This window comes from Vanessa atalanta, chromosome 8 (genome assembly GCF_905147765.1).
Source record: "Vanessa atalanta chromosome 8, ilVanAtal1.2, whole genome shotgun sequence".
Classification (NCBI taxonomy): domain Eukaryota; kingdom Metazoa; phylum Arthropoda; class Insecta; order Lepidoptera; family Nymphalidae; genus Vanessa; species Vanessa atalanta.
Window position 1 is genome coordinate 8,758,187 of NC_061878.1, and position 13,105 is coordinate 8,771,291.

The 13,105-nt window shown below is 31.5% G+C and overlaps 1 protein-coding gene across 1 annotated transcript in view; it reads left to right on the plus strand.

The window, feature by feature from the left end:
* Positions 1 to 10,230: 10,230 nt before the first annotated feature.
* Positions 10,231 to 13,105, plus strand: part of LOC125065987 (chaoptin-like) — a 32,956-nt gene continuing 30,081 nt past the window's right edge. Inside the window, exon 1 of the mRNA XM_047673859.1 lies at positions 10,231 to 10,395. The gene's annotated coding sequence lies outside the window, so the exon portion shown is untranslated. The remainder of the gene's footprint in view (positions 10,396 to 13,105) is intronic.

The window sequence follows — 13,105 nt, forward strand, 5'->3', positions numbered from 1 at the left end:
AGCCTTTTTGCCTGCCGTACAAAGCAAAGGGAGGAGAATTGCTTAAGTAACCAGAGCAGGATTAATTACTGACTGAAAAACTGGTTTCAGTTAACGCAAAGACTGTACAGCTTTAGTATGATGGGATTATCATTAAGTTGATAACAATTCTATAACGAAAACCCTTTACGAACGAATGTTTTTATAAGAATTAAATATATTAAGTCTAAACGTTGAATACCTAATCTGTGCTTATGTAGAGCAAATTAGATCATCTCATAGTCTATGTGTATTTTTACATTTGCTAAATTGTTTTTGTGTCAAGTTTGATTATTTATTCAATGTGTGCTTGTTTTTATGATTTGTAGTTGTGTACGACTCTTTGTCCATCTCACTTTCGTCCATGTGTGGTTGTTAATTTAGTCTAGTGAAATATCGTTTCGATCGGTTAACTGAATGCTAATCGAGTGAAACGACGTGATAAGGTTTTTATATATTATACATATATATATATATATACATAACTCGTTGAAAATAAGTAATTTCAAATATAAAAACGGATCCCTAATGGTGTCAATTAGCAAGATGAAAGTGTGGGTGGACCAAATCCTACGCATACTTATATTCAATTTAAATTCCTCGTTCATCTCGTAGCTCGTAGATATACTACGCATCTACGAACTACGCTGTGTACATATGTAGAGCCTCTACGACGCTAACTACAAAACTATCTGCTGTATTGGTAATCTAATTAGGAAAATATGAAGTAACTATAAATTACACATTGATTAAAAAAATAATTTTAATAAATATACATATTTTTACAGTTTGTATTGATTGAGTATATACTAACGTAATAATGCGGTTAAACTAGAAATAAATTCAAAAATTTTTTTATAAGTGTATTTCAAAGTTAATGTGGGGATCTATCATATTTTATTATAAATTTATTAATAGATGTGACGATTATTATCATGAAAAAATATGTACTATACATAATATATCTATTCTATACATTTTATCCATATCATAATTTATTTTTATTTTTTATGGTATTATGAAAATGTCTTATTTAATCAACTTCAAAAAAAGAAGAAGTTTATTAAGTCGGTTGTATATATGTTATGTTTGTTACCTCATAACTCCGTCATTTATGAATTGATTTGGGAATATATTTTTTGTTAACCTTATTATTTGATCTTATTGAATCGAAATTTGATATCGATTTTTTTTTTATTAAAATTTCGTACAAATTATTAACATCTTTGAAATTTGGATTCTAATAAGGTTGAAAGGCCGGAAGGTCGAATATCGTGACAAAATATTTATCACATATAAAAAAAACACAACAAGCATATTTTCAATTAACTTTATAGTACATAAAATATAAAAGCAAGTCAGTGTAACAGATTTTAAAACTTAATTGCTTTCGCTTCTATGTAATAAGACTGAATGACAAAGTAAGCTCGTCGAGGGCTCTAGATCTGAAATGTGCATCCGTTTGTTCGTTAATTTCATCCTTTATCTTGTCGACGAACTGTTTCGTCCAAGCTTTGGTACGGAAATGCACTGCACTCAGAGATGAACTCGCCTCATAAATTATTCAAGTAACGAGACACTTCAAATATAGCACAGTTACTGAATGTTATTTTGAACGCGTTTTGGGGCGACGTGGATATCTATTAATATATTTTTTTCGTACTCTTCTTTAAACTGCTATAATAAAGATTACTTGCAATTGCAAACTCTTAACTTAAATTTAAACAATGCACAACATTGCAAACGAATTGTGTTTAACTATCCCTATAATTATATAACATATCAAAGTTTGGTAAATTTAGTAAATTTTAAGTGTAAAAAAAGTATTTTAAATAATAAATAAATGATATTAAAATTTGAATAATATATTTAATAAAGTCGATTTCCAAAACGACATTCTTTTATTTGAAGTGTAATAACCTTAATTGCATATACGAGTATATATGAACGAAATGCGTCTGATTTATGAATGAGATTTTCACATAAATTAAAATATATCGTATTAATTCTATTCGAATAAATCGTTTACAGATACAGTGAATTTATTAAAATTATATATGACTATTGAATTATGCGTGATTTCCAATATCGGAGAATAGCGCCACAACGAATTAATTTGTAAAATAAAATCTTTTTTTTTTATGTAATAGGCAGACGTGCAAATAGGTCACCGCATGGTAAGTGGTCACCACCGCTCATAGACGTTGGCGGTGTAAGAAATAATAACAATTCCTTACATTACACCAATGCGCCACAAACCTTGGAAGCTAAGATGTTGTCCCTCATACCTGTAGTTACACTGGCTCACTCACCCTTCAAACCGGAACAGATATATTTACGTACAAGTCTTTAATTTGACCTAAGATAGTAGAAGTCAAGCCGTGAACATATAACGAATACTCAGATATAAAACATTCGTGTCATTATTTATGTGTTTCACAGAATTCGTGTCTCACTTGTTTTGATCGTTTACCCGTGTATTTCATTCAAGGAAAAACGAATATTATAAATGCGAATTTTTTGTTAGATCGTTACGTTAATCATAACTACTCAATCTATCAACAAAAAAGGGACATATTTAAGGTATCTATAACTTGCCTTACACGCGTGTAAAGCCACAGTCGGAAACCAGTATATAACGTAAACGTAGGGTTTAAATACCACGGTATTGCGGTTTGTCTAGTATAAGTCTTTTCGAATACGTAATGGTGCATATATTTTATATAGAACCGTTCACCCGTCATTTGTACTGCATGAGAGATACACCGTTGGAGTTATCAAAAACTCTTTGGAGCATACCGCATACACTTTTTACGGTTTGTATTACGGCATAGATGACTACTCAGGATGATTGCTGTATGAAAATTGCGGCTTACTCGAATGAAAATGATGAACATCTCTGTTTCTATGTTTAAAATCAAATACTGTAAAAACTTTTGTCGTTTTGCAGTAAAAAGCGTTTAAAGTTGATTTTTGGACTGTCGTAAAACGAATTTACTTTTTAGTATTGGTGAAATGCATAATGGAACATGTCGTATGATAAGCGTAATATATTAAAAAAGAAATAAAATAAATTTATTATAGCTAACCTCTTACAGCTATTCCTCGCGATTTCGCACGCCCTAAATATATTTACTTGGTGGTAAGGCTTTATGCAAGTCCATATAGGAACCACCCTTTTATCATAAATATTACCGCCAAGCAGCAATTCTTAGTATTATATTCCGGTTTAAAAAGCCCGTGTAAATACAGGCACAAGGGATGTAAAATCCCAGTTTATAAGGTCGATGGCGCGACGTAAGAAGTGGTTAAAATTTCAAACAACGCTAATCCCTATGGGCCTTAGTGACCACTTACCATCAGATGGACTATTTCCTCGTCCATGTAACGATTTACGAATATGTTTGTCTATATCTTTATTTAGGTCCCTGACTGACTTTATATGAAATATTATAATATCAAATCATCATTTATTTATTTATTAAATAGGAAACTAACACAATGTACAATATATACACAATAGTTTATAAAATATGACACTTTTAAAAATGTTTGCATTTGCTAATACCATACACAAAATATATTCATAAATGATATATATTAAGAAACTATAACAAGGAATACATCAATTCAATCATCATCCGTTCAATAGTTAATTCGTGATGGGGTACAAAAAAAATAGTTACTTTCACATGCATAACTATTTTGGTCTTATTTCGTCTAGAGTATATCTCGTACGAGCAACATATATTTATTTTAAATAAAGTGATGTTTCACATGTAATTGAATACATAATTGTCTTATTAAAAATACCTCTGAAAATAATTCCCCTGAACCTGTTTTTATTATTGTATTTCCTCTTATATAAATGGCGTGGGCGAAGTAAAGTGTTTGATGATAAAAAATGCGATTTTATAGTTATATTAATTGCCCTTCATTCATTAAATCACATTTAAAAATCTACATTATTCCTGTTCACAATAGGGTTTAAATTATATTTAAACGATAACAATTACTTGCACCCGTGCGACGGGTCGAGGTCGAGTCGGGGTAGGTCACTAGTTTAAAATTAATGATTATATAAAATATATTCGACGAATAGGTACATTTGTCGGATTTCGATAATGTAGGTATATATGGTTAAATAACTGGATCCGTTATTAAGACCGCGTTGCATCCCCAAAATCACGTCATATTGTTCACAGTTTGTTCGACGCGTATGTGTTCACAGATACACACATTTATACATTCAAAGTTTACTGAGAAACGATTTAACCGCTTTAGATGATATACACAGTTATCATATATTGGATTATTATTATTATTCTCAGAAATATTGGAACATCATATCATCATACACAGTGATCGTCGTACCGATGCTGTTCACGGAATTTATTTTATCTCTCAATTATTTGATATCTGATTTTGGTTATTAAAGCTGAATTATATTCAGATTTTTTCATACTGGAGGACAAGCATATAAGGCACTTTATGGTAAGTGGTTACCATCGACATGGACATTGGTGCTGTAAGAAATATTATCCGTGCCTCATTGGTACCAATGCGCCGCCAACACTTTCTTGGTGGTAGGGCTATGTGCAAGCCCGTCTGGGTAGGTACCACCCACTCATCAGATATTCTACTGCCAAATAACAGTACTCTGTATTGTTGTGTTCTGGTTAGAAGGTAGAGTGAGCCAGTGTAATCACAGGCACAAGGGACATAACATCTTAGTTCCCAAGGTTGGTGGCGCATAGGTGATGTAAGGAATGGTTAATATTTCTTACAGCGCCTTTGTCTATGGGCGGTGGTGACCACTTACCATCAGGTGGCCTGTATATTTTTTACCTAATATTGTACCTAATATATTTTTTATTTTTTTTTTATAGATATGCGGACGAACAAATGGGCTACCTGATGGCAAGTGGTCACCACTGCTTATAGACAATGGCGCTGAAGTGCTTTGAAACTTTCGCTGACTTATTCGGATTTTGAACTACGTATCGAAGGCATTTTTACTCGTAGTCAAAACGAAACTCGTCTCGAATAAATTATTATATTTTATTATTATTATTATTACATACTCGTAACCACTGGCACATCACCGTCAGGGGATTAACAAGTGAGAAGCGATATAGGTATATTTACTAAAAAGAACGGCAGTTCTACTTAGATGGGTTTTTAAGTCTTTTTTAATTTATTCATATAAGGAATGACTTTAAGACAATAATATTTTACAAGTTGTATTTAAAACATAATTAAATATTCCAAAGAACAGACATCCATGATCCCTGGAGGGGAATTCTATCTAAAATAAATATTAAATTAATTTTTCCTTTTCAAAGTAGTCACTTTCTCCGTATATAAAATAGCCTACAGGAAAAATATCCTTATCAACAAAAGTGCTCGAGAACGTTTTTAAGAACACTTGATTCGTGACCGTCTTGGGACGTAACAGAAATGAATAATGCAAAAATTACCACACAAAATTATATGAAAAAAAACAAGATACTTAATTTCGCATTAATTAGCAATTGAGATAACATGAACTCACTCACTCACTCACTCGTATATCATTCGTAGCATTTTGAAAACGCCGATACACTATTTTGATACGTGTATATTACAAACGAGGTTAACAACCTCGTTGGTGTACTCGCTAAATATAAAACCGAAAATTCCGAGGTCTTGGGTTCAAATTCCAAGTTCTTCTGTCGAAATGTCTCAATAATAGTCTAGAGTCTTAAAGTTTGAGGTACGTACCCTCCAAAATCTACAGTTTATGTATTCCTAGTAGGTTAAAACTTATGCACAACGATGTTCCATGTTATTGTGTATCAGCAAAGTTCTTATTTTCTGTTAAGGTTTCTTTTTTTTATTTCTACCGAAAAACGTTCTGAAACTATTTTGAATATATTTAAAAAATAAACTGGTTCGATTCTGAATAAACCCCAATGAGTTTCCATGTGCTTAATGTGTCGGATAAAATTCTGAGACTTATATTATATATACGCAAACGTATTGAGTTATCATGGTTAAATATTCTTGAAACCATTTCCTTAAGTGAAGAGTTCTAGACATTTGCAGGTTGTTACTTGGCTTTTTTTCTGCATAGACGTAGCATTGCAGATCGCAATTCAGTGGGTACATTTTATGCATGACTGAGATAATAACAGCAGCGCCGGCTTTGAAGATTTAAGTTCTTTGTGCTCATAGTAGGCTATCCCGGCAGCCGGCAGTAGTCTTTTAATCATTGTTCGTAATATGCGTACGGAAAAACATGGTACAGCCTATGCATTATCTAACGTATAACATAATTAGTTTCATAATGAGAGAGAAAATATAAAATATTAAAATGTACATATATACGCTTTTCAGGTTAAGTGTGGGTGTGGTGTGCTTTTAATTTTCATATACATTTATTCATTTTTTATATTGCATTTAATTTAATATGTACCTATTTTAATATAAAAGCATATTTATTTACGTAATTTATTTTATATGGAACACGAAATTGAATACCAGGAGAGCAGAAGTTGGCAGGAACATAATACGCGTTCACGGCTACGCAAGTGCAGTCGCTCTACACGAACGAAGGCCCACTTGGCGGGGTCTCAAAACCTCTCCATCCCCCTATGTCTCGCCGGTAAATAATTGCAAGAACCACACACCACTTGCCTTGACAATTACGTTCACTTTATTTCACGTTGACTGTCTCATCTCACCTTTAGCTTCCTCTATAACACTTAAAGAAGGTATCTGGTTTATCAAGTAAGCTCTGCAAGCAGTTTCAGTTCCGCGATCATTCACCAACCTTTACTCTTATTTGGGATACAGTCAATTGTATCCTTAAAGTGGTCATGTATGCGTATACATTTTTTTCAAGCGAAGTTACTTATCGCACTACGCATACTTGGCTTATAAAAGCTAGATAGAAATAAGAGTAAGACTTCGACCATTTACTTTACCTGCGTAATTTACACAGTTATTTCACATTACGGTTACAACATGCCAACATTAAATATACTGATTAACTTTATAAGTAGTTATTTTTTGTAAATAAATGAATTCAAAGAGATATATTTATTGGCTTTTTATTTGCCAATACTTTAATATTACATTGATAGGTTGTTAATTTATTTCATTTTGCCTGTTATTTAAACTAGCATCAGTGAAAATATATACAATTTAATAAATTTGGTAAAGGTAAAATATTCACCTACAGAAGGTGTAATCTAGTTAAAAATATCAAAGCTAAAAACAAGCTAAAATAAGCGAGGTTCGAAGAGCGAAAAACTTTCTGACACGGCAAAAATAGGTTTGGCGATCGATTAGCAAAGCGCTGCAAATTGTAAGCCGAAAAAGACTGTTTAATTCGAAGCTACTCCATTGATGTCGAACTCTATTGCATTTTATTCGTTAGAACAATTGCCTTTAACAAGTCATATTTTAACTGAATATTTTTATACACGATGGGATAAGACCTCCTGTCCATTAAAGGATAGTGTTTCAGCTTAGTAAGGAACTTCATATTTATTAAAATCGAACGAGTTTTCCTATATTATAAAATACTAGTTGTCGCCCGCAGCTTCACTCGCATTATAGGAATTAGTCGTCATGTATTGGGCACAATAAACTATGTCCTTCCTTGGAGTTCAAGCTTGGTTCATACTAAATTACATCCAATTCGTTTCAGTGGCTTAGCCGGGACTATTACTATAACTATAAATTCTAAAGAATAATTATCTATACTAAGATTGTAATAGCAAAAGAAGTTCTATTTGTCTGTCTGTGTGTCGATCTTTCCGTTCCCTAAAAAGCGGACGCAATCGCGTGCGACAACAAGTCTTTTGTAATGTTAATATTTGATGTCTATGTTAAGTAAGAGATCTCATATAAAGAATTACATTTACACTATTTTACATATTGCCTATATTTGAATGTAGAACTTTATGTTAATAATTTAAGAAAAAAAAAATCATTAGATATGGTGTTACTTTTTACCAACGACGCGCCAATCTTAAAACCTCTTTGCAAAGAAGTTATATTAATTCGAAAGCACGAACGTCGTTTTACTTTGTATATTTTTAAAACTAAAACTCAAATAATCTTAGTTTGTATATTTAAAAACGCTTCGTTTAGCTGTCAGATAGGAGAAATTTCTGATTGTCATTAAAAAATGTTCATAATGTTGTAATTTTTAGATTTATATAAATTTTCTGATCCTCAAATAGACTGAACATATCATTGATGTTGTATCTAATCATTAGTGAATAAAACATACAAACGCTTAACGCAAAACGCGATCTCGTTAAATTGTTACACCAAATAAGAGATGATCAGGACAATGTGTATTAATTTATTTAAAAAAAAAAAAAAAAACAAATATGAAGTACATTTTAATTTATGACCATAATATAAATTATACATACATATATATGTAAACATTTATATTTTTAGTTGAAGTTCGCATTTGCTGTTGTGAAACCGAACAAATTACAAATAAGTCGGTAGACGGAGAAAAGTAATTACAACTCTTTTGTCATCATTAACTTCTAACGGTAGAAGTACCGTCAACAGACTATTTTGCTTATATTAAGATGTTACTACAAACATGCATGTCACTGTATATTCGTATTAATAATTTGTATAACGCCATCGGAAGAGACCAGCTTCTGAGACACAGGCTCGGCCTAGTTCAGGCGCTTGTACTCATGGAGTAAGTACGTACAAATTGTAATATTATTCATAAGTTATGATATATGCATGTCAATTAATTAGTTCGGCTTTGTCGTTCCTAAAAAAAAATATGAATATCATAAAAACGAAAGTAAGTAATTTTATTTGATTTTTATTCACGTCTTAAATACTCAATCTTTACATCAACGTTGTCGTGGGTGCATAGCAAAGGTCATTGGACATCTATCACCTGACCTTCCCACATATGCGTGTTCAGCCACTAGCAGAAACTGATAAAATTTATTACACTTTCATTCTTGACACTACAGATTTAAGCTTGTGCTTAGACCAACGAGGCAGTCGAGCTACGAAATAGTACGAAAGCTTTAATATTCCCATCACTGCGCCAGTTTATCGTATATTATAGCGCTTTGCTTTAAAGAGATTATTTAAAATTCATAAAATAACTAAATATCCATTCCATACATTATTGGAAAAAAAAAATCTAATATACTGTATCAGATCCAAAATTAAATTCGTTTTTGTTGCAAAATATTAAGCGGTTAACAGATTTCGATATTATATATATTCAGATATATAAATAAACAGATATAATACATTAAATAACTTCTATTTGTTAAAGTAATACATTAGCATTAGCATTAGCAGCCCGTAAATGTCCCACTGCTGGGATAAAGGCCTCCTCTCCTTTGAGGAGAAGGTTTGGAGCATATTCCACCACGCTGCTCCAATGCGGGTTGGCGGAATACACATGTGGCAGAATTTCGTTGAAATTAGACACATGCAGGTTTCCTCACGATGTTTTCCTTCACCGCCGAGCACGAGATAAATTATAAACACAAATTAAGCACATGAAATTTCAGTGGTGCCTGCCTGGGTTTGAACCCGAAATCATCGGTTAAGATGCACGTGTTCTAACCACTGGGCCATTAAAATATATGGGCCGTAATACATTAAAAATAAAAAAACATTTTTGACCAAATTTTTATACAACTTTTTTAAACGCTTTAAAAACCATCCGAACAATACAAATTAAATTATCTAAAACAATTACTATGGTAAAAATTAATTATTGTGTTATACAAGCAAAAAGTCAAATAAGATTGAGTGTAAAATTATTATAAAGACTTAATAAAAAAAAATATTAACAAGATACCCGAAGTTTTTTATGAAAAATCGATACCTATTATAAAAAGGTACCTGAAATCACTAAGGCTAAAATAGGGTGTAAAATGTCGATACAACGACTGTAAATTACAGTACTCATTAAAAATATACATGGTTGAATATTCATAGGTTTAGTAAATAAATATAAATAAAAAAGTATTCGTATAAAAAGAACCCTTTAAGGCTATGTAAATATAAGCCCAGTGAAACATTTCAGGTAGCTCAAAGGTGTAAGTTCAAAACGTGTGGGCTGCCCACCGGCGCGAGGCACCATTCAGTCCGATCCCGACTCTTGCGGAGAGAGGTTGTGGCGTGAGCTTCTTCGTCGTAGAACTATCGGGAATATACGGTCGACTTTAAAATGATCCTTCGTATGTTATTTTTGTCAGTGTATATAACGGAGAGTGACTAATGAAGTTTAGAGAAAAATTCGAAACAGTTTTCATCTCACAAGTTGTGGATTTGTATTGTTGATTGTGATTATGAGATGTGATTAATTAGTAACATTTCGTAAGTATTTAATTATATTAGAATACAATTAAATAAATAAATTTATGTTTGAGTTTATTTCAATGCTTCTGTCTGTTCCTACTACGCTATGCGCAAACCAGTCTGGGTAGGTTACATGATATGCTTATCACTATTATTCAAAATAGCAATACTTTGTCGTTTGCAGGATAAGTCAGCCAGTAAATTATAGATACAATATATTTTAGTTCTCTTCTCACAGATGGTCCGATGTTTGAAATGATAAATATTTCTCGTTGAACGAATATATCATGGCGATGGTGATTCTTTAAGTGACCCATTTGTTCGTTTGACTTGTTTTTTTAATTAAAATAGCAATAGCTGTAAATTAATGATGTTTCGCTTCGTTCAAAATCAATTTTCATTTAGGTTTCCGACGTTTTTTCGTGACGGTAACCGTTTCGAACAATATTTTATATTAAACAAACATGTCTAATCCTTTTATGTATATTGGATGCAATTGATAAAATATTCTTGTCAATATCAATCAACTATTTTAATATGACTGATTTTATAATAATTGTGTATTTCAGGGAGTTTCAATATATAAGCAATTAATAGCTTGAAGTGTTATCTTTTCATTAGTCAAAGTAATTCATTAAATTTTCATCATTTTGAAAGTATGAAGAAATAATCTTTGGCTCTGAAATGTTTTTCAACGAAATTGATATAAACGAACGATGCTAAATCCAGCTCAGAGTTTTTATTTCATAATGTAATTAATAGACATTTCAGAATGTATGAGCTACAAAAGTACAGGAGATGCGTATATTAAGATGAATAATTTTTAACTTCTTATGTGGTAGTAGTTGATATTTATCCGAAACTTAAAAGTGACCTTTAAATAGGCGAAGGTTGTGCGTCCATACGTCGAATATAAAACAATACGTGGTTTGGTAGGTATGCTAATTGCTCCAGGACTTTAAATCAGAACAAGATTTCTCAGTAAGGAGAATTAGGTTGCATTAAGGTGTTTATTAGTATAGAATCTTCTTAATTATTGGAGATATCCAAATGCTGTTGATGGATAACATTTTTTCTAAGCAATTAGTAGTTAACGATAAACGGACATAGGACCTGGTTTTTTAGACTTCCATGCCATGGAAAATAAACTCTTGTGATATTATTTTATTAGTTTTGTTTTGAAGGGCTTTGATCTTGACGGATTGATAATTGTGTTAGAAATAAAATAACATCAGGGAAATCCATGTATAAATATAGATATTACTTGGGGATTTCTGAAAAATTTGAGGGCGTTACTGACTTGAGCAGTCACTGTGAGCAGTATATAGTTTTATATTATTTATAGTAGCAGTATGATTGTTTTTATATTATTAGTTTAGAAGATTATTCTCGACCTGATAAATTAAATAACATGCTCTATATATTTGAATTAAGATAGTCCATTATAAAAAAAAATCCTATTCTGCATCTCTTTTACAAGCCATTATTTTATTTGGCCTGTAGTTGATGGCAATTTACGAATGAATAATTTTGAAGTAGTTTCACACAACCAATTCGAAATTTGTTATATATAGTACCCTTTAAAGCTATGTATGCTTTGAATGTAATGTAATGCATAAAGTACAAAATTTCAGCACAATTTCAGAGAAGACAATTAAGATACAAAATTTAATTTTTATTTATATTGAAGATATACTTTTTTATTATATTTATTATTATTTTACATTGCTTGTCTGAATTTATTTTACTTTGTAATTATTTATACTTCATCCGATCAAAGCTAAATATTTTTTTTTTAAATTGTCATATGAAATAAGTGCTTTTTAAAGCGTTTTACGTTTTTTCACATATGTATTCAATACCGCTTAATCAAATTGAATATCAAAAGGCTGTACTTTATATGTAAATACTCGTATATATAATTTATTTTTTATATACTTTGTTCATAGTTCGTTTGAAATATCTTGAATATTATAAGTTACTAAATTAAAAGTAATGATTCAGCATTTGATCCCAACTCGATTACCACTCAAGTTATTTGAAGAAAAATGTGTCCAAACTTGGTCCTAATCACTACCTCGTTGGATTAGTGGCTTATTCGGCTGTACGCTCTGAAGTACTGGATTCCAATAGAAGTCGGCCCAGTAAAAAAAATTATTGTGTTTGCTGTCGATAAATTTTCTGCAGCAGCCCAAACTCTTGGAGTTTGCTGTGCTGAAACTCCTTTGTTTAGAAATGACGTAAAGCCTCTGTCCAGTCGTATTGTATTACTAGCCTCATTGAATTATGATAGTTTGGCTAACGCCTGAGCTGGCTGGTCTACTTTGAGATTTGATCATGACTTCTATGAAACCAATTTGGTTATAATTTGTTTTTTCCCTTAGATGTATTGATAAACCAAATGAAATACATAAGCTATTCAAAAGTTACCTCACCGTAAATCGAAGCTGTAACCTCAGATTAAAATCCGTACACTATCTTGATTCGTTCTAGGAATAAAATACACATTTGTTTGAAAGCAATCAGTATTTCAAGGTATGTGGGAATAGTAAGTACATCAATCTAGCCTCGACAACATCTATTGTCTACTTTTCAATGATTGAAGATGTTCATTGTTTTGATTCCATTTGTTGAATAAAAACGATTTTTAATCTACGTTGAAAATTCAAGATTAAAAACTGTACAACGATCGATGAACGAAAAAGGTGATAATTTTTATCAAATGTAA